Here is a 19,726-nt window from a genome sequence, read left to right on the forward strand (position 1 = left end):
CGACATGAACCCAAGATCCCTGTTGAGACCGTCCTCATGTGTGCGGAACTTGGCTATCAGTCTCTGTTCAGCGACTCTGCGCTGTCGTGTGTCGTGAAGGCCGCCTTGGAGAATGCTTACCCGAAGGTCAGAGGCTGAATGCCCGTGACCACTGAAGTGTTCGCCAACAGGAAGAGAACAGTCTTGCCTGGTGACTGTCGAGCGATGTTCATTCATCCGTTGTCGTAGCGTCTGCATGGTCTCCCCAATGTACCATGCTTCGGGACATCCTTTCTTGCAACGTATCAGGTAGACAATGTTGGCCGAGTTGCAAGAGTATTTACCGTGTACCTGGTGGATGGTATTCTCACATGTGATGATGGTATCCGTGTCGATGATCCGGCATGTCTTGCAGAGGTTGCTGTGACAGGGTTGTGTGGTATTGTGGTCACTGTTCTCCTGAAGGCTGGGTAGTTTGCTGCGAACAATGGTCTGTTTGAGGTTGTGTGGTTGTCTGAAAGCAAGAAGTGGGGGTGTGGGGATGGCCCTGGCGAGATGTTCGTCTTCATCAATGATATGTTGAAGACTCCGGAGAAGATGTCGTAGCTTCTCCGCTCCGGGGAAGTACTGGACGACGAAGGCATTCAGCCTCTGACCTTCGGGTAAGCATTCTCCAAGGCGGCCTTCACGACACACGACAGCGCAGAGTCGCTGAGCAGAGACTGATAGCCAAGTTCCGCACACATGAGGACGGTCTCAACAGGGATCTTGGGTTCATGTCGCACTATCTGTAACCCCCCGTGACTTGCCTGGGTTTGCAAAACCTCACTTACTGTACTGTCTGGAGACAATACACATCTCTTTAAACTGTGATCAGTGCTCCTTCCACTCACATTATCAGCCACTTCAGGTCTTGAACAGCAGGTTAGGTGTAAAGATTTGCATTCTAATCAGTAATCTCTAAACTGTCTGTGCTTTATATGCTCTGTCTGAGGCCAGAACTCTCCATTCACCTGACGAAGGGGCTAACCCCGAAAGCTTGTGAGTATATTATCAAATAAATAGGTTGGACTAAAACCTGGTGTTGTCAGACTTTTTACCATTAATTCCACTCAGACCTGGATTAAGACCTGGGCTTCACCTGATCCACAGAATTCAACCCCACTCAGAATCCCTACAGTGAAGAAGGAGGCCATTCAACTCAGCGACTCTGAACTGACCACAATCCCACCCAGACCCCCAAATATTTACCCCTCCTTATCCCCTGACACTAAGGGGCAATTTAGCATGGCCAATCAATGGAGTGCCCAGAGGAAACCCACGCAGACACGGGGAGAATGTGCAACTCCACACAGACAGTGACCCAAGGCCAGAATCGAACTGGGGTCCCTGGCGCTGTGAGGCAACAGAGCTAACCACTGTGCAGCTCCAGGTGGCACTATTACTAACTGAGTCAGCAGGAAAGTGGTGGGAGGTGCAAGTCATTTCTTCTGTTAGGGTGTGTCCCAGCACCAATCGTTGATGGAGAGATTACATTGCAGATTGAAAACACCCTGACCCTTCACTCCTGCCTATATGATGAAACCATGGCTCATTCCCAGCTCTCTCAAGATATAGTGGCAATCCCATTCTGTGTAAATACAGTACCCAGTGTCTAACTAGCTTATCAATGAGTCACTGGTGTCTGCTTCTCTTTGTCTGGCTGTCAATCTCAACGTGTACATGACACCATCAGGAACTGGAGTCAACCATAAAATTCATACGTCCTTTTCTACACGGTGCAATGTTCAAATCTTTAATAATTTGCCCTAAACAATGTGAACTTTTATACAATGAACCCAGTGACTGCTGTTCAGTTCCAGGGAAAGCCTGTCTCGGTCAGCCCGCTGCTTTCTTCATATCTCGGGTTGTACGTGTGACTCAGTCTCATTCATTGCACAATAGGAAGGATTGCAATGTCTCCTGCTTGCCTCGCCTTTCTCCACAGTCGGGATTTTGTTGCTTCACTCTACTTCTCTCTTTGACTCACTGGGTGACTCACTGGTTAAGGCAACAAGTGGTTGAACCAAGAAGACAGTGAAGGTCTCGGGTTCAGTCTCAGGTCTCTCCAGAGCCAGAAGCTGCGTACCTTAAATCAGCCGGTTTAAATCTGGGAGAATGGTGAGGGAAGTTCTCCTCGGTGTCCTGGCCAAATGTATCCCCCAATATCACCACTTTGATTTTTAAAAATTATTTATTAGTCATAAGTAAGGCTTACATTAACACCACAACTGTGAAAATCCCCCGGTCGCCACACTCCTGCGCCTGTTCAATGCATCCCTGTGGGAGGAAACTGGAGCACCCGGAGGAAACCCGCACAGACACGGGGAGAACGTACAAACTCCACACAGGCAGTCTCCTGAGCTGGGAATTGAACACGGGTCCCTGGCGCTGTGAGGCAGCAGTGCCAACCACTGTGCCACCGTGTTGCCACTTTGCTGTTTGTGGGATTTTGCTGTGCACAAATTAGCTGCTGTTTTTCTGACATTATAGCAGAGTGACAACACTTTATTGAAAGATTAATTGGAGGAGAATATGGCCACACAGTCATAGGCGTATAAGGAGTAGGGGGCTGAGAACATAGCCTTGTGGCACAATTGTGGAGGAGGTGTTGCTGCCTATCCTTACTGATTGTGATCTGTGAGTTAGGAAGTTCAGGGGCACAGGCAATCAGGAGGGAATGGTAAATGGTAAGTAACCAGAGTCCATCAAAGACCCTCTGGGCATCTCTCTGTTTGAGAAAGAGAGACATATGAGTGGCACGGTGGCACAGTGGTTAGCACTGCTGCCTCACAGCACCAGGGACCTGGGTTTGATTCCCAGCTTGGGTCACTGTCTGTGTGGAGTTTGCATGTTCTCCCTGTGTCTGCGTGGGTTTCCTCCAGGTGCTCTGGTTTCCTCCCACACTCCAAAGATGTGCAGGTTAGGTGGATTGGCCAGGTTAAAATGCCCCTTAGTGTCCCAAGATGTGTGGGTTAGGGGGAATTAGCAAGGGAATACTTGGGGCTTTGGGGATAGGGCTGGGGACACGCCTAAGTATGATGCTGTGTTGTACAATCAGTGCATACTTGATGGGCCGAATATCTTCCTTCTATACTGTGGGGATCCTGTGATCATATAGCTTGAGGACTGCTTCACATCAAGACAGGCCTCCATGAGCTACCATGAAAGGTGCTATATAAATGCAAGCTTTGCTTTTACAGCGAATTATTTGGTTGAGGTGCTGAATGAGCAGCTGAGGCAGATGTGACCCTGTTGTCAATCGATTAAATATCATTGGGCATTTGTTCCAGCTTCTCAGAGGTAAGAATTAAAGTAAAACCCAGGAATTTCCATGTGGCCACAGCCAATCACATCAGGGATGACATTACTATGGCAGCGGGGCTGTTTGGCACAGAAAGAGGTCATTCGCCCCCTTGTTCCCCTACTGGCTCTTTGAAAGGGCTCTCTAATTAATCGACCTCCCCATGCCCCCTCCAATCTCTTTCTCCATTTTCCTTTCTTTTTGAGGTGACGGTCCAATTGTGGAGATTATGATTGAATCTGTTCGCACTGTCACCCCAGCCAGGGAGTTCCAGATCGGAATGACTCTCTGAATCAAAAGAACATCAAGCTCTCCACTTCCCCCCTGCTCCTCTGACTGCAATCTGTGCACCCAACCCGGTAACACTGACCCTGCTGCCCCCCCACATTCACTCAGCCTTGGAACGTCTCCATTCAATCACCCCTTAACCTTCACAGGACCGGCATGAATGAACGCGTCAACAGGAAGGGGAACTGTGGGTGGAGGAGACGGTGGGGAGGGGAGAGATGGAGTAGGAGTGGGGGTGTTAGGGGGAGTGGTGAGGGGATTCGGGGGGGACATGACAAGTCTGGCAGAGTGGGGGTGTCAGGGGGAGTGGAGAGGGGATTTGGAGGGGAGGGGGTGACAAGTCTGGCAGAGTAGGGGACAGTGTGGGGGAGGGCAGCCAAAGGGGTGATATCTGTGGGAGGGGGGCGGTGCGAGCAGGAGTAAAAAGGGGATTCATCTCTTAAAAGGAAACCTGGAACATCTGGTTTCCATTTTTGAAATTTGCTGACAGGCTGGTCACTATGGGAGCTCTCCTAACCCAGTGTTTGAATGTTTCCCAATGAACTTTTTCAATGAACAATGATAGGGGCCAGACTGGGATTTGGGAAACTGAGAGACAGGGAGAGAGAGGCAGAGGGAGAAAGAGGAGAATTCTGCACAGAAATGGAAGGATGGGAGAGACAGGGAAAAATCAAACCGCTGAAAGAGGGAGGAATGCAAATTCCTGGTTGGAACTGCAAGTATTGGATGTGAACCCGCAGCCACCCTGCTGTGTACCAGATGTGGAGTGACTGCTTCACACAGTTTCTCCCTGTGGTTAGTGAGTGGGTTCCGGTCACATTAAACACACAGTGAGTTACACTTGCCTTTAATTACGTACAGTCATCTCTCAACCACCACAACAGACAGAGAAACGAACAGAACTTCCCTCTCATCAGTGACAAATTCAACTCCCTCACTCAGCGAGTGGTCCTTGCAAAGCAGATTCTTGCCACTAAACATACAGACAAACATTTCTCATCCTCCCTGCTGGTTAGAGGGGCACCAGCTTCCAGAAAACAGCTTTCCTTTCCCAATTTTCTTTTTTTCTGGAACGGAAAATGACTCAGGCGAGTGTTTGATTGCGGCACCACCAGTTAGTGATTTACCGCAGTGTCTCAGGATATTTCTAAAGATCTGGTGTCAGGTGCAGGTACAGCAGACGCCCTGAAAACCCCTCTGAACCTTCTCCCCAACTCCCTGAATCCTCCAACTATCCACTCCATCTCCCCCTCCCCCAACTCCCCAAATCCCCCACTATCCTCTCCATCTCCCCCACCCCCCCAAATCCCCCACTATCCTCTCCATCTCCCCCACCCCCCAACTCCTCAAATCCCCCACTATCCACTCCATCTCCCCCTCCCCCCAACTCCTCAAATCCCCCACTATCCACTCCATCTCCCCCACCCCCCCAACTCCCCAAATCCCCCACTATCCACTCCATCTCCCCCACCCCCCCAACTCCCCAAATCCTCCACTATCCACTCCCATCTCCCATCTCCCCCAACTCCCCAAATCCCCCACTACCCACTCCATCTACCCCCACCCCCCCAATCCCCGATATCCAACACATCCCACCCCCCCAACTCCCCAAATCCCCCACTATCCCTCTCCATCTCCCCCACCCCCCAACTCCCCAAATCCCCCACTACCCACTCCATCTACCCCCACCCCCAACTCCCCGATATCCAACACATCCCACCCCCCAACTCCCCCAAATCCCCCACTATCCTCTCCATCTCCCCCACCCTTCAACTCCCCAAATCCTCCACTATCCACTCCATCTCCCCCACCCTTCAACTCCCCAAATCCCCCACTACCCACTCCATCTACCCACCCACCCCCAACTCCCCGATTATCCAACACATCCCACCCCCCAAACTCCCCAAATCCCCCACTATCCTCTCCATCTCCCCCACCCTTCAACTCCCAAATCCTCCACTATCCACTCCATCTCCCCCACCCTTCAACTCCCCAAATCCTCCACTATCCACTCCATCTCCCCCACCCCCAACTCCCCAAATCCCCCACTATCCACTCCATCTCCCCCACCCCCAAATCCCCAAATCCCCCACTATCCACTCCTCTCCCCCACCCCCAACTCCCCAATCCCCCACTATCCACTCCATCTCCCCCTCCCCCAACTCCCCAAATCCCCCACTATCCACTCCATCTACCCTCCCCCAACTCCCCAAATCCCCCACTATCCTCTCCATCTCCCCCTCCCCCAACTCCCCAAATTCCCACTACCACTCCATCTACCCCCACCCCCCAACTCCCCACATCCCCCACTATCCACTCCATCTACCCCCACCCCAACTCCCCAATCCCCCACTATCCAACTCCATCTACCCCCACCCCCCCAACTCCCCAATTCCCCCACTATCCACTCCATCTCCCCTCCCCCCAACTCCCCAAATCCCCACTATCCACTCCATCTACCCCCACCCCCCCAACTCCCCGATTATCCAACACATCCCACCCCCCAACTCCCCAAATCCCCCACTATCCTCTCCATCTCCCCCACCCTTCAACTCCCCAAATCCCCCACTATCCTCTCCATCTCCCCCACCCTTCAACTCCCCAAATCCCCCACTATCCTCTCCATCTCCCCTCCCCCAACTCCCCAAATCCCCCACTATCCACTCCATCTCCCCCTCCCCCAACTCCCCAAATCCCCCACTATCCTCTCCATCTCCCCCACCCTTCAACTCCCCAAATCCCCCACTATCCTCTCCATCTCCCCCTCCCCCCAACTCCCCAAATCCCCCACTATCCACTCCATCTCCCCCTCCCCCAACTCCCCAAATCCCCACTATCCTCTCCATCTCCCCCACCCTTCAACTCCCCAAATCCCCCACTATCCTCTCCATCTCCCCCTCCCCCCAACTCCCCAAATCCCCCACTATCCACTCCATCTCCCCCCTCCCCCAACTCCCCAAATCCCCCACTATCCACTCCATCTACCCCCACCCCCCCAACTCCCCGATTATCCAACCACATCCCACCCCCAACTCCCCAAATCCCCACTATCCTCTCCATCTCCCCCACCCTTCAACTCCCCAAATCCCCCACTATCCTCTCCATCTCCCCCACCCTTCAACTCCCCAAATCCCCCACTATCCTCTCCATCTCCCCCTCCCCCCAACTCCCCAAATCCCCCACTATCCTCTCCATCTCCCCCTCCCCCAACTCCCCAAATCCCCCACTATCCACTCCATCTCCCCCTCCCCCAACTCCCCAAATCCCCCACTATCCACTCCATCTCCCCCTCCCCCAACTCCCCAAATCCCCCACTATCCTCTCCATCCTACTCTACCCCCTGTACCCTGAATCCCCTGACTATCCGCTCCTTTCCCTTCCCGACACCCTAAACTCCCCCAACACCCCCATCTCCTACAACTATCCACTCCATCCCACATCCCAACTCCCTGAATCCCCCCACCATCCACTCCCTCCCTCCTCATCTCTTTCCCTCTCACTGCCTCCGTAATTCCATGCTTCCGACTCTGCCCTCCCCCCCTCTCTAACTTCCCCCCCGCACCACCCGCCCTCCCCCCCTCCGCCTCTCCCTGGGTTCTTTCCAGGCCGGCCCCCTCAGCTCTCGAGGAGTCAGCCTGGTATTCGCTGCCTAGGATCAGCCATGAATGGCAGAGCGAGCTAGAGGGGCTGAATGGTCTTCTCCTGTTCTGGTCTCTGTGGATTTAGGCCCCTGGATTTTAGCTCAGTCTTTCCCCCAGGAATGGGGTGGGTCTGGAGTCGACATTTACACCCAATAGCTCTGTCGATCAGGGCCAATGAATGTGGAGCAGGGACGGGGCAGGAGTGGAGGCAGGGAAGGGGTGGGGGTGGTGGAAGGGGTTGGTACAGGGATGGGGCAGGGGCAGGGGCGGGGGTGGGAGAGGGAGAAGGGGCGGGGGTGGGAGAAGGGGCGGGGGCGGGAGAAGGGGCGGGGGTGGGAGAAGGAGAAGGGGCGGGGGTGGGAGAAGGAGAAGGGGCGGGGGTGGGAGAAGGGGCGGGGTGGGAGAAGGGGCGGGGGTGGGAGAAGGAGAAGGGGTGGGGGTGGGAGAAGGGGTTGGTACAGGGATGGGGCAGGGGCAGGGGCGGGGTGGGAGAGGGAGAAGGGGCGGGGGTGGGAGAAGGAGAAGGGGTGGGGGTGGGAGAAGGGGTTGGTACAGGGATGGGGCAGGGGCAGGGGCGGGGTGGGAGAAGGGGCGGGGGTGGGAGAAGGGGTTGGTACAGGGATGGGGCAGGGGCAGGGGCGGGGGTGGGAGAAGGGGCGGGGGTGGGAGAAGGAGAAGGGGTGGGGGTGGGAGAAGGGGCGGGGGTGGGGGTGGGAGAAGGGGCGGGGGTGGGAGAAGGGGTGGGGGTGGGAGAAGGGGCGGGGGTGGGAGAAGGGGTGGGGGTGGGAGAAGGGGTGGGGGTGGGAGAAGGGGTGGGGTGGGAGAAGGGGTGGGGGTGGGAGAAGGAGAAGGGGTGGGGGTGGGAGAAGGGGCGGGGGTGGGGGTGGGAGAAGGGGCGGGGGTGGGAGAAGGGGCGGGGGTGGGAGAAGGGGTGGGGGTGGGAGAAGGGGTGGGGGTGGGAGAAGGGGCGGGGGTGGGAGAAGGGGAGTCAAACACAAGTTTGACCTTAAAACTACACTAATCCCCCCAGATAAATGGGGTTAATACGAGGATGCAATCAGGAGTCCGTCAGCTCACAGAGACTCATTTCCCGAGATCCTCGGGAATGTCAGAAAGTGTGGGGAATCCTCAGGAATGTCGGGCAGTGTGAAGGATCCTTGGGAATGTCAAACAGTGTGGGGAATCCTCAGGAATGTCGGGCAGTGTGGGGATCCTCGGGAATGTCGGGCTGTGTGAGGGATCCTCGGGAATGTCGGGCTGTGTGGGGATCCTCGGAATGTCAGACAGTGTGGGGATCCTCAGGAACGTCGGGCTGTGTGGGGATCCTCGGGAACGTCGGGCTGTGTGGGGATCCTTGGGAACGTCAGGGAACGTCAGACAGTGTGGGGATCCTCGGGAATGTCAGACAGTGTGGGGATCCTCAGGAATGTCAGACAGTGTGGGGATCCTCGGGAATGTCAGACAGTGTGGGGATCCTCAGGAATGTCAGACAGTGTGGGGATCCTCGGGAACGTCAGGCTGTATGGGGGATCCTCAGGAATATCGGGCTGTGTGGAGGATCGTCGGGAATGTTGGGCTGTGTGGGGGATCCTCGGGAATGTTAGGCTGTGTGGGGATCCTCGGGAATGTCAGACAGTGTGGGGATCCTCGGGAACGTCAGGCTGTGTGGAGGATCGTCGGGAATGTCGGGCTGTGTGGGGGATCCTCGGGAATGTCGGGCTGTGTGGGGATCCTCGGGAATGTTAGGCTGTGTGGGGATCCTCGGGAATGTCGGGCTGTGTGGGGATCCTCGGGAACGTCGGGCTGTGTGGAGGATCGTCGGGAATGTCGGGCTGAGTGGGGGATCCTCGCCGATCCCTGGCATTATCTTTGAATTGAGTGGATCCAGGCAGCACGCTCTCTCGCTCTCTCTCTCTCTCAGTCCAATCCTCCCCATCGGAATTCACCTGGAAACTCAAAACTAATCCTGTCAACACTCGCTGTGGGGGCAGGACCATGAGGGCAGCTCATTTTTCAAACTTGATTACCCAGTGCCTCGGAGCCCTGGTTCCTGTCCAGCTGTTTCTGTGCCAGGACTGGATTGAAGTGCCTGACACACTGGCACTGTGGGCAGAACTCAGACCCAGCCCGCCACTGACAACACAGACAGGGGCACTCACCAAAACAGATCACAAACTCTCCCAACCTGGGTTTCACCGGGGGACTTCCGCCTTATACAGAGCGACATCTCACATCCCCAGTTACCCATGTGCTAATTGTGCCTATTCAACCATGAAGGGCATCATCACTGAACTGCGTGTAAACAAAAACACCCCCACCCCACACGCGCACACATACACACACACACACACACACACTCACAGACAGACCAACACACGCTCACAGACCCACAGACATACCCACACACACATACTCACACACACAAACCGACACACAGACCCACACACTCATACCACCGACATCCACACACAGACACAGTCCCATACAACCACACCACATACATACTCACAGACTGTCAGACATACCCACAAAGGCAACCTCACACCAATACACACACATTTACACACACACAACCCACCCACAGACATAACCCCTCACCCACAGACACAGCACCTCACACACAGACACAACCCCTCACTCACAGACACAATCCCTCACACACAGACACAACCCCTCACACACAAACACAATCCCTCACACACAGACACAATCCCTCACACACAAATACAATCCCTCACACACAGACACAACCCCTCACACACAGACACAACCCCTCACTCACAGACACAACCCCTCACTCACAGACACAACCCCTCACACACAGACACAACCCCTCACACATAAACACAACGCTCACACTCAGACACAAACCCTCACAACATATTCACAGATATTCAAATTCCCTCACACCCACCAGTTCACACAGGTCAGGGATGATCTTTTACTAACGGGTAATAAAATAATACGTTATTATTAATGTTGTACAATGTGTCAAATCCTTCGTCAGGTCCAGATCACCTTCCCTCAGTGAATAAAGTGTCTTTTCATTCCCACTGATCTGTACTCTTGTTACTCTGTGCCCTCTGTCACTCGGGTCAGCCTTTTTATTGATATCTTCAATAAAATAGGAATAAATAGGTGGCAAGATTAGATGTGTCAGTGTGACAAACGGGCCCTGCCGTTCTCTAACCCACTCCACTGAAAAGAATGGGATGTTTCCACAGGGTGTGATTATCTGCCCATATGCAGCATTTAGGGAGAGGTGGTGGCTCAGGGAGAGAGGGAGAGGCGGATAATTAATTACACACAGATTCTGGGATTTCTCATAAACCCGACCAAATCAAGCTGGCAACATTCTCTGTGCTGAGTGGTTCACTGTTAACCCTCTCACTGCCAGTCTGATAAAAACCATTGGCTTGATCTCACTGCCCCTGAACAAGGAGATGAGAGAAAATGAGAGTGTTCCCAATGCCTCCCAGTCATTCCTGCAACACCATGGCTGGAATTCTCCGGCCTCACCCATGGCTAGGGTTCTCCAGTCCTGCTGCTGGGATTCTGCAGTCTGGCGGCTGGGATTCTCCAATCCTGGCACTGGGATTATCCAGTCCCATGACTTGGATTTTCCAGTCCCACCACTGGGATTCTGCAGTTCTGCCACTGGGATTCTCTGGTGCTGCAGCTATATTCTACAGCCCCATGACAGGGATTCTCCAGTCCTGTGGCTGGTATTCTCCAGTCCTGCTGCTGGAATTCTCTGGTCCCATGGCTGGGTTTTCCAGTCCCCCACTGCATCTCTCTAGTCTCACTGCTGGGATCCTCCATTCCCACAGCTAGAATCCTCCAGTCCTGTCACTGGGATTCTTCAGACCCATCACTGGGATTCTCCAGTCCCACGGCTGGGATTATTCGGTCCCATGGCTGGGATTCTCCAGTCCTGCAGCTGGGATTACACAGACCCGTGGCTGGGGTTCTCCAGTCCTGTGGCTCAGATTCTCCAATCTCACAGCTGGAATTCTCCAGTCCCACCACTGAGATTCTTCAGTCCTGCCACTGGGATTTTCCAGTCCCATGGCTGGGATTCCCCATTCCCGCAGCTGAGATTCTCCAGTTCCATGGCTGGGATTCACTGGTCTCACAGTTGGATTCTCCAGTCCTGCTGCTGAGAGTCGCCAGCCCTGCTGCAGTGAACTGAGATTTGGCAGAGGGTCAAATTCACTATTCTCACTGCAATTTCCTGCCTGTATCTGCGCGTTATATAGGTGTGTGTACACACAGAAACATGTGAGTGTATATGTGCATACGTGTTTAGTTCCAGACTAAAAGCAATGACACTTTAGTGAATGACCATTCCACAGGTTCTGCTTGTGTCAATGCTTTCTGTCTGCACATGTAACTGGATTATTCAACCATGAAGGTTTGCATTGATTCAACGCTGATCCAGTCACCCACTCACCCACCCTGGGGTGCGAAAGCCTGGGGGTGTTGACAGGTAAGGCAGCAGTGAGCGAGGATGGAGGCTGGTGCCTTTCACAGAGTCACACGGGGCAGTGCATTTACCCACTGAGTCACAGGAAAGCCCCTCACAGCTCTGTGTATGGGGCTGGTATCTGAGTTTGAAAGGTGGCTATAAATAGAGACTGGGAGACACCTGTCATGATATTTGATTAATTTCTGTGAGTGAGACAAGGGGAGATTTAAAGAGTGACAAAGTCACAGTGTGATATACCCTGAGTTCCAGCAGCGCTCAGATTAATCATCTCTCACTGTCAGCTCCAATACACCCTCTATCATTTGGCAATGTTCAACTCCAAAAACAGACTCACCTTTTTATATTCCATTTCCCTCGCTGTGATTTAACAATGCTGAAGGTCAGTTATCCCACATTTACTGGCCTTTCCCAAAGGGAATTTACTCCCCCAACACGTCTAATTAGCCTCAAACACAAGCTCATTCCCAGGCAAATGACTTACATATCGCATTCCAAAGATAGCATCTCTGACAGTGCCGCACTCCCTCAATACGCTCCCTCTGACAGTGCGGCACTCCCTCAGTACTGACCCTCTGACACTGCGGCACTCCCTCAGTACTGACCCTCTGACAGTGTGGCACTCCCTCAGCACTGACCCTCTGACAGTGCGGCACTCCCTCAGTACTGACCCTCTGACAGTGCGGCACTCCCTCAGTACTGACCCTCTGACACTGCGGCACTCCCTCGGTACTGACCCTCTGACACTGCGGCACTCCCTCAGTACTGACCCTCTGACACTGCGGCACTCCCTCAGTACTGACCCTCTGACACTGCGGCACTCCCTCAGCACTGACCCTCTGACAGTGCGGCACTCCCTCAGCACTGACCCTCTGACAGTGCAGCACTCCCTCAACACTGACCCTCTGACAGTGCAGCACTCTCTCAGTACTGACCCTCTGACAGTGCGGCACTCCCTCAATACGCTCCCTCTGACAGTGCGGCACTCCCTCAGTACTGACCCTCTGACAGTGCGGCACTCCCTCAGTACTGACCCTCTGACAGTGCAGCACTCCCTCAGTACTGACCCTCTGACAGTGCGGCACTCCCTCAGTACTGACCCTCTGACAGTGCGGCACTCCCTCAGTGCTGACCCTCTGACAGTGCAGCACTCCCTCAGTACTGACCCTCTGACAGTGCAGCACTCCCTCAGTACTGACCCTCTGACAGTGCAGCACTCCCTCAGTACTGACCCTCTGACAGTGTGGCACTCCCTCAGTACTGACCCTCTGACTGTGCAGCACTCCCTCAGTACTGACCCTCTGACAGTGCAGCACTCCCTCAGTACGCTCCCTCTGACAGTGCAGCACTCCCTCAGTACGCTCCCTCTGACAGTGCAGCACTCCCTCAGTGCTGACCCTCTGACAGTGCAGCACTCCCTCAGTACTGACCCTCTGACAGTGCGGCACTCCCTCAGTACTGACCCTCTGACTGTGCAGCACTCCCTCAGTACTGACCCTCTGACAGTGCGGCACTCTCTCAGTACTGACCCTCTGACAGTGCGGCACTCCCTCAGTACTGACCCTCTGACAGTGCGGCACTCCCTCAGTACTGACCCTCTGACAGTGCGGCACTCCCTCAGCACTGACCCTCTGACAGTGCGGCACTCCCTCAGCACTGACCCTCTGACAGTGCGGCACTCCCTCAGTACTGACCCTCTGACAGTGCAGCACTCCCTCAGTGCTGACCCTCTGACAGTGCAGCACTCCCTCAGTACTGACCCTCTGACAGTGCGGCACTCCCTCAGTACTGACCCTCTGACTGTGCAGCACTCCCTCAGTACTGACCCTCTGACAGTGCGGCACTCCCTCAGCACTGACCCTCTGACAGTGCGGCACTCCCTCAGCACTGACCCTCTGACAGTGCGGCACTCCCTCAGCACTGACCCTCTGACAGTGCGGCACTCCCTCAGTACTGACCCTCTGACAGTGTGGCACTCCCTCAGCACTGACCCTCTGACAGTGCGGCACTCCCTCAGTACTGACCCTCTGACAGTGCAGTACTCCCTCAGCACTGACCCTCTGACAGTGCGGCACTCCCTCAGCACTGACCCTCTGACAGTGCGGCACTCCCTCAGCACTGACCCTCTGACAGTGCGGCACTCCCTCAGTACTGACCCTCTGACAGTGCAGCACTCCCTCAGCACTGACCCTCTGACAGTGCGGCACTCCCTCAGCACTGACCCTCTGACAGTGCGGCACTCCCTCAGCACTGACCCTCTGACAGTGCGGCACTCCCTCAGCACTGACCCTCTGACAGTGCGGCACTCCCTCAGCACTGACCCTCTGACAGTGCGGCACTCCTTCTGCGTGGGGGTTCCCAAGCACAAACTCAGCCAGTCCTGTCCAATAAACCTGGCCAGATTGTAGCCTCCTAATTGGCCCTCTCTCTGCTCATGGTCCCATTCTGGAGTCGGGTGTTCCCTGAGACTTATTCGGGCACAGGATGTGAGGCTGAGAGAGGCAGGCGAGCGTCTGGGACCCTCAACATGGAGACACTGTTAACATGGAAATGCCCTCAACATGGAGTCAATCTCAATGTGGAGACACACAACATGGAGGCACCCTCAACTGGAGACACTCTCAAGTGGACACTCTGTCAACACGGAGGCACCCTCAATATCGAGGCCCCCTCAACATGGAGTCAACCTCAACATGGAGACACTCTCAACTGGAGACACTTTCAACTGGAGACACCCTCAACATCGAGGCACCCTCAATATCGAGGCATCCTCAACATGGAGGCATCCTCAACATTGAGGCATCCTCAATATCGAGGCACCCTCAACATGGAGGCATCCTCAACATTGAGGCATCCTCAGTTATCTGCACTGGAGTTCTCCCATAATGTCTCCCAGAGCTGGTCAGGAAACAGAGTGTGGGCCTATTCAGGAAGAGAATCTTGGCCCTTTGCCCCTCTGACATGGCGGCTCCGGTCCTGTGGCTTCCTGGTTTGCTGCTGGAAGGCTACATCTGTGGCATAGGCCATCGATCTTGTTTCTAAAAAAACTCCTGGGGAAGTTCCAGGAAGCCATCCCAACCCAACTCCCATTCCCATCTCCAGCCTCCAACCCCAACTCCAAGGGATTGGGAAAATCCACCCTGAGTGTCTGAAACCCTCAACTTTCCCACTCTGAGATGAGATGTATGCTTGGAGGGGAGGGAGGCACCGGGGGACAGGGGGGAGGTGTGCGGGGGTGTAGGGTGGTGGCATGGGGGTTATGGTGTGGGCAACAAAGAGAGAAATGACACATTTATAAACTTTCTCCTAATTTATGGCCTATCACCCCATCTCTCAGTGTACCCCCCACTGAGACAGACAGACCCTACCCCCCCAATACTGAGAAGAGACCCTACCCCCCCACACTGAGAGAGACCCTACCCCCCACACTGAGAGAGACCCTACCCCCCACACTGAGAGAGACCCTACCCCCCCACACTGAGAGAGACCCTGCCTCCCCACACTGAGAGAGACCCTACCCCCCACACTGAGAGAGACCCTACCCCCCACACTGAGAGAGACCCTACCCCCCACACTGAGAGAGACCCTACCCCCCACACTGAGAGAGACCCTACCCCCCACACTGAGAGAGACCCTGCCTCCCCACACTGAGAGAGACCCTATCCCCCACACTGAGAGAGACCCTACCCCCCCACACTGAGAGAGACCCTACCCCCCACACTGAGAGAGACCCTACCCCCCACACTGAGAGAGACCCTACCCCCCACACTGAGAAGAGACCCTGCCTCCCCACACTGAGAGAGACCCTACCCCCCACACTGAGAGAGACCCTACCCCCCCACACTGAGAGAGACCCTACCCCCCCACACTGAGAGAGACCCTACCCCCCCACACTGAGAGAGACCCTACCCCCCACACTGAGAGAGACCCTACCCCCCACACTGAGAGAGACCCTACCCCCCACACTGAGAGAGACCCTACCCCCCACACTGAGAGAGACCCTACCCCCCCACACTGAGAGAGACCCTACCCCCCACACTGAGAGAGACCCTACCCCCCACACTGAGAGAGACCCTACCCCCCACACTGAGAGAGACCCTACCCCCCCACACTGAGAGAGACCCTACCCCCCACACTGAGAGAGACCCTACCCCCCGACACTGAGAGAGACAGACCCTACCCCCCCAATACTGAGAAGAGACCCTGCCTCCCCACACTGAGAGAGACCCTACCCCCCCACACTGAGAGAGACCCTACCTCCCCACACTGAGAGAGACCCTACCCCCCACACTGAGAGAGACCCTACCCCCCACACTGAGAGAGACCCTACCCCCCCACACTGAGAGAGACCCTACCCCCCCACACTGAGAGAGACCCTACCCCCCACACTGAGAGAGACCCTACCCCCCACACTGAGAGAGACAGACCCTACCCCCCACACTGAGAGAGACCCTGCCTCCCCACACTGAGAGACCCTACCCCCCCAATACTGAGAAGAGACCCTGCCCCCCCACACTGAGAGAGACCCTACCCCCCCACACTGAGAGAGACCCTACCTCCCCACACTGAGAGAGACCCTACCCCCCCACACTGAGAGAGACCCTACCTCCCCACACTGAGAGAGACCCTATCCCCCCACACTGAGAGAGACCCTACCCCCCAATACTGAGAGAGACCCTACCCCCCACACTGAGAGAGACCCTACCCCCCCACACTGAGAGAGACCCTACCTCCCCACACTGAGAGAGACCCTACCCCCCACACTGAGAGAGACCCTACCCCCCACACTGAGAGAGACCCTACCCCCCACACTGAGAGAGACCCTACCCCCCACACTGAGAGAGACCCTACCCCCCACACTGAGAGAGACCCTACCCCCCACACTGAGAGAGACCCTACCCCCCACACTGAGAGAGACCCTGCCTCCCCACACTGAGAGACCCTACCCCCCCAATACTGAGAAGAGACCCTGCCCCCCCACACTGAGAGAGACCCTACCCCCCACACTGAGAGAGACCCTACCCCCCACACTGAGAGACCCTATCCCCCCACACTGAGAGACAGACCCTGCCCCCCCATACTGAGAGACGCACTCCCCCCTCCAAATCGAAAGAGACCCACTCCCCCCATTGAGAGAGACCCTGCACCCCCCCACTCAGACAGACCCCCCCCCCCCCCCCGCCGCTGCCCCTGATTCCAATCCCAAGTGGATTTTGTTCCTGTCCCATTCGTTCAGTCTCTGGGAGTTTGGGTCTGGTTGAGTTTGCTGCCTGAGCTGAATCAAGTTTGTTTGCGGGAGGGGTGGTGGGGGCGGCAGGAGGCGGGGGGGGTGGTGGCAGGAGGCAGAGTTCTGACACAGCCCAGCCTGCACCGCTCTGAAATCTGCCATTCCTTTGAAGTTTGCTCTTGAGCTGTTGTGCATTAGCCGGCCCTGTAAATATTTTACAACGAGCAGAGATCGCCTGCAGCCTCGCTGCACAGAAACTGCTTTGCAATCTGTTCAGAAGAGGGAGATTTGGGCTATTTGTGGGGTGGCAGAGAGAGATAGAGTACATTGCGGGCCACAGTCTAACATACAGCAATCCACCCTCTCCCTGTGTCTCTGAGAAAAGCTGCCAAGTTCACCAGAGGAAGGGGAGAGAGGGGAAAGTAATGAGGCAGGTTTATCCCCATGTGTAGCTCCCCACTGTGTTTAAGCAGTCTGTAACTACCCGGGCAGCTTCGGGAGGGGAGGGAAGGGATGTGGGAAAGGGCTTGGAGAAGGATTTGTAAAGAACAGCCTCAGGAATGGCCAGTCTCAAAAGCACAACTGCAGCAACTGTAGCCATGGAAACACAGCAGCTTTCAATCCAGGGATTTAATGGTACTGGTCTCCCACCCAGCCCCGGGGGGGGGGGGTTCCTTGCTGGGGATGAGGAGGAGAGGAGTGAGAGGGCCAGTGAAAGGGAAGGAGGAAGAGAGAGGGGGAGATATGTGTCGAGAAGGGGAAGTGGGTGGAAGAGTCAGGAGGAGGGTGAGGGTAGCACAGTGGTTAGCACTGCTGCCTCACAGTGCCAGGGACCTGGGTTCGATTCCGGCCTCGTGACACATTCTCCCCGTGTCTGCGTGGGTTTCCTCTGGGTGCTCCAGGTTCCTCCCAAGGTCCAAAGATGTGCGGCTTAGGTGGATTGGCCAGGCTAAATTGATCCTAGTGTCAGGGAATTAACACAGTTAATACATAGGGTTACAGCAATAGGGTCTGGATGGGACTGTGGTCAGTGTAGTTTCGATTGGCCGAATGGCCTCCTTCTGCACTGGAGGGATTCTATGATTATCAAAGGGAGCATGAGCAGAGAGGGGAGGGTGTGTGGAGGGAGGCAAGGCGGAGGGATGGAGGGGCTGGAGAGCAGACAGGGTGAGGGGGAGGAGTGTAGGGAAGTGGTGGGGGCTCCTCAGTTAGAATCCCAATGTTAGGTTATCGCCCTGAGCAGGGTACAGGAAGGGTTAACTGCTGCCACATCCAGTGAAGGGGGTTCATTCCTGCTTGGTTCTGGTTACTGATTGAACACAGGAGCTGGGACACAGAGAGAGGGACGACAGGGACTCTGCATGGGGACAGGGACATGTGCAGAGCAGGAGGGGAACAGGGGCAGGATGTGGGGAGAGCAGGAACTGGCAGCAGGAATGACATCGAGCAAATATTAACCTTGTCAACAATGGAAAGAAACTTGCCAGAATTTTACTGCACCGCCCGCCATGGGAACCGGAGGGGGGGCTGCGGGGGGACAGTGGGAAAGTCCACTGATCTCGGGTGGGATTTTACGGTTTCGGGACGAGTGAGTCTGTAAAATCCCACCCATGTCAGAGAGCAGGTCTGAACTTTACCCGAGGAAATGAATCTTAAAATGTATTCACTGTTTGTGGGTGCTGGCGGTATTTATTTCCCATCCCTCACCAAAACTCTCAGAGAGCAATCTTCCCACAAGTGAGGGATCCGCTTGAGTCCCAACCACATTGGTGTGAGACTGGAGTCACATATATAGTCCCAGACGGCAACAACTTGCATTTAGACACCATCTATAACATAGAGAAATGTCCCAGCACGCTTCCCGGGAAAGAATTGATGTATAGAGCCACAAATGGCCAAAGGCTTGGTCCGAGAGGCCATTCCTAAAGAGCAGGAAGGGGAGGCAGAGAGCTTTGGGGAAGGAATTCCAGAGCTTGGCATCTGGTTAACTGAGGACACAGCCACGGGGGGGGGGGGGGGGAGGCGCTGGTGGTGGCTGGGGAGGAGGGGGGGGCGGGCTTACAAGAGGTCGGAATTGGATGGATGTAAGACCAGGAAGATTGTAAGATTGTGAGAAGAAGTTACAAAAATAGGGAGGCTCGGGTACGTGGAGGGATTTGAAAATAATGAGAATTTTAACATCCAGGTCTTGTAGTGGGAAACTTTCCCGCTTTACCTGCCAGTTTTCCAACATCACTGATGGATCGTCTGCAAGTCGCTGCCCTTTCCTGTGAATTGGTCCTCGTGCAAAAGGACTTGCTCACGTTTCCCTCTCCTCCTCTCCCTGCTTGTGCTCTGAGGATTATTTATCTCTTGGTTCTAAAAGGGTGTAGCTTGTTTGGCTGTTAGCCTGTCTTGACTCTCTCGGCAGTTTTGGACTGACCTGTGTGTGTGCTTGGAAAATCTTTCTGATTGCTTTTCCAGATTTTCAACAATTTGCATCTCTTTTTTATTGTGTCAGATACTCACTGGGGCGAAGAGGGAGAAAATATCTTTGGAGGAACGAAAGTAAATTTGATGCAGCAAAAGCCCGTGGAAAAGGCAAAGCTGGGATTTGTAAGATAGCGTGTAAATGAATGGACAGAGGCAACTGGGTGGTCTGTTAATCCTGCCCCACACACCATGATAGTCAGAGCATTGACGCTACACACTCATACTTACACTTAAACACACTCACTTACACACACACACACACACTTAAACACACACACACACTCATACTC

Source organism: Carcharhinus amblyrhynchos, unplaced genomic scaffold (genome assembly GCF_965287045.1).
Source record: "Carcharhinus amblyrhynchos unplaced genomic scaffold, sCarAmb.v2.hapA scaffold_56, whole genome shotgun sequence".
Classification (NCBI taxonomy): domain Eukaryota; kingdom Metazoa; phylum Chordata; class Chondrichthyes; order Carcharhiniformes; family Carcharhinidae; genus Carcharhinus; species Carcharhinus amblyrhynchos.